The sequence below is a fragment of the Podarcis filfolensis genome, assembly GCF_964270895.1.
Source record: "Podarcis filfolensis genome assembly, chromosome: 16".
In the NCBI taxonomy this organism is placed as follows: domain Eukaryota; kingdom Metazoa; phylum Chordata; class Lepidosauria; order Squamata; family Lacertidae; genus Podarcis; species Podarcis filfolensis.
In genome coordinates, this window is record NC_139620.1 from 27,447,692 (window position 1) to 27,451,314 (window position 3,623).

General features: G+C 43.1%; 2 gene segments (V, D, J or C); both read left to right on the forward strand.

Annotated features, from left to right (window-relative positions):
* The first annotated feature begins 203 nt into the window (after positions 1–203).
* On the forward strand, positions 204–773 carry LOC310750939 (immunoglobulin lambda variable 3-9-like). The segment is given in 2 exons: positions 204–249; positions 397–773.
* Positions 774–2,618: 1,845 nt separating this feature from the next.
* On the forward strand, positions 2,619–3,116 carry LOC310750940 (immunoglobulin lambda variable 2-8-like). The segment is given in 2 exons: positions 2,619–2,664; positions 2,806–3,116.
* The last annotated feature ends 507 nt before the right edge of the window (positions 3,117–3,623 follow it).

A 3,623-nucleotide genomic window follows, 5' to 3' on the forward strand; every position in this document is an offset into this window, starting at 1 on the left:
ATATATCCTCTGCTCACTGGCTGAGCTAAAATGTCCCGCCTTCTCAGAAGAGAAGAGGCATTTCTGGCAAAGCCAGCGAGGGTCAACATCTTTATAGGACAGCTCCTTCCTCTTCAGTTCCTGCGGGGTATAGAAGGAAACAGGAAGGTCCCTGCTGCTTAACCTTTTTGTTGAGAAAGCCCAAGTCATTTAGAGAGCTTAACATGGCCTGGGCTCTGTCTTTCCTTGCACTTCTTGGCTATTTCTCAGGTAAGGATGTGGAAGATTCCCTTTCCATAGGCTTCTGGGCAAATTAGCACCAACTGTAGTATGCCTTTATCATACCGCTTTTAGGATGTTTGTGAGAAAATCCTGTGAATGAATATATTTTCTTTCTTTCTTTTTCTTTTTGCAAAGGTGTGATTTCACAGCGTACTCTGACTCAGCCTGCCTCTGAAACTGTGTCCCTGGGGCAAACGGCTAAACTCTCCTGTACGTCCAGCGGTGATCGCAGCGACAGCTATATTTACTGGTATCAACAGAAAGCTGGACAGGCCCCTCGCTTTGTGCATTATAATGGTGGCAGCAGGGGAGAAGGGATCCCTGATCGATTCACCGCTTCTGTCTCTGGGAATACTGGCTATTTAACCATCACTAACCTCAAGGCTGAAGATGAGGTTGTCTATTACTGTGGGGCTTGGTTTAACAGCTATCGCTTGTGGCACAGTGATCAAGTCTTATGGGGAACTGAGACAAAAACCTTCCACCTTCCTCCTTCACACCTGGCAGCTTAGAATCACTAGAGATATGTCATGGAATTCTACTCAGTATTGATCCAGAGCAGATTCCTGTATAGTTAGCAGAGTAAAAACTTAAACACATTGCAGGGTTCCCCAAAAATTAGACCAGAGGCTATGAAAATTTCATCCAGCAGAGCTTTACTGCTACTGGTATTATGCATTAAGTAGAGTTATATGAGGCTGGATATATCCCCCATGGACCTCTGCTTTTTAGACACAGGACAAGTGTGGATAAGCCCCTAGTCCAGTATGCTTTTCTCACATGAACCAGCCAGATTATTATGGACCTGACTGCAACAGCACTCTCCCCGCCATTTTTATTTGGAAGCCTACATCTTCCAACAGTAGAGATAGAACAGTCAGTTTTCATGAACTGCTCTGTTTTTTTAAATTTTATTTCACAAGATTTATATACACCTCTTGATTATAATGAAGCCTCAAAGTGGTTCACGAAACAATAAATCAATGAAACTATCTGCAACGAACTGTTTTGAACTCCTATTCAAAACTTTCAGAAACAATTGAAATCAACAATAAGCTACAAAGAGATTAAAACCCATGTCAGCATTCCACCCAGAAAGGCTCGCCTAAACAAAAATATTTTCAACAGGTACCAAAAACAGTGCAATGAAGGCACTGCTGGTGTCAATAGGCAGGGAGTTCCAAAGTTTTGGTGCTGCCACATGAAAAAAATATTTTTTTTCAAATGCATAAGTGGCAAATGCATTAGGTGGCAGCTGTAACAGTGCCGATTTTGCAGGGTTGAGTGGGCATACATGGGGAAAGGCATTCTGCAGTGTGCATGCATGATGTCAGAATGTCACATGGCATGCATGCATGTTGTGTGCATGTCGTATGGCCACGGCCCCCTCAATCGCAGGGGCAAGCCAGCGCACTTGTAGTCAGAGACATCTCCGAAGACAACACAGACCCTTGCCACAGTGCATATGCTAAAACCATCAAAATCTTAACAAAAACAGAACGATACACGGTAACTTCCATCGCTTGGTCTGTTGTCCACAAATGAAAAGATACATTTTATGTATGATATATAAAGGGCTGAGGTTGCCCAACGTCCCTGCTGTTATTTATATTAATATTAGAAGTGCTGGTTTGAGTAAACACTTACAGCTAAGAAAATAAGCAAAAAAGTTAAGATGTAATAACTTGGAAAATATGTATACACAATGTATGAAGTTGTAAGTGGGACAGGGGGAGGGGAGGGGAGGGGGTTAAATATGCTTTCTGTTCCTGTTTTTGAAAACGCAAATAGTCATCATAATAAAGATACATGTTAGCAACAGTACTGGTCTGCAGTACTTTGTATACACAAGACAGGAGGAAAAAAGGAACAAATACTAATTAAAATATGCGCTTCATGCACTCCAAACTGTGTTGTTGACAATAGGCACCGTTCATCATTTGTATGATCTATAAAGTTGCCCCAGACTGTGTCAAAGTTATAATATTTTTCCTGGACTTTTGCAACCTTCAATTTTCTTTGTTCTAGGGAACCAAATGTGCCCAATCTTTCAGAAATGCAAAGATTAAATGCACTCTGGCTGCACATTTCTGTCATCCCTGGACAAAGCTGGGAGCCTCCCCTCTTCTTTTTAAATCCCCTCCCTCATGCAAATGTCTTCTTTGGTAATTGGCTGGCCTGGAATATCCTGCCTCCTCAGAGGAGGTGAGGCATTTCTAGGAAACCCAATGGGCATCAATAACTTTATATGACAGACCCTCAATCTGCAGTTTCTTGGGGACCTAAGAGAGAAGCAGGAAGCCTGCTGTCAGTGGTCTGTTTCTTTGACAAAGTCAGAAGCCTCTAGAGAGCTCGCCATGGCTTGGACTCTCTGCTTCCTTGCACTTCTCAGCTACTTCTCAGGTAAGAGTGTGGAAGACTCCCTTTCCCTCGGATTCTGGCTCAACAACAAATCAATACTGTGCATTAATCATAGGACCCGTTAGAGATTTGGAAGCACAAACAAGGTTAATTGTTTTCCTTTCCTTTTTCCATCTTCCAAAGGTGTCATTTCACAGAATACATTGACTCAACCTCCCTCTCAGTCTGTGTCACCAGGAGAAACTATTAAACTCTCCTGCACAGCCAGCAGTAGTCGTAGCTATATTTGCTGGTATCAACAGAGACCTGGACAAGCCCCTCGCTATGTGCATCGCAATGGTGGCAGCAGGGGAGAAGGGATCCCTGATCGATTCACTGCTTCCCTCTCTGGGAATATGGGCTATTTAACCATCACCAACATGCAGGCTGAAGATGAGGCTGGCTTTTACTGTGGGTCTTGGTTTGGCAATGAGTTGCACAGTGATAAAGTCTAATGGGGAACTGAGACAAAAACCTTCACTCTTCCTCCTGAGCAGGGCGTTCAGATTTGGTACGGAGCTAAATTTATGCCTGAAGCTCTTTCAAGGATAGAGCCAGATAGAACTAAAATGGCACCTGACTGAATCTTCTTCTCCATATTAGGATCACCCAGTGACCTTGGTACACACTGCAGGTTGCCAAATCTCATGGCAAGTGGATTAAAGAAAGGTGCCTGCAGAACAAATCACCCCGGCAAGAACTCACATTCAAGTGGTTGAAAATGTTGGCATGTGTTAGAGATGACCACAACATTGCTGGACAAAGCCAGCAGGGCCTTATTTTATCAACTTGCACTGACCAGACACAGTAGAATCACTATTACTAAAAGATAAGAGGAAGATTTTGGCCATATCAGGCAGCCATGCTGTGGAAAATCAGGGTCTTACTTAAATGTGTGAAGAAGTATGTAGTGCTGAAGCACTAAGAATGAAAATGAGTTTTCACATAATACCCCATTAGGG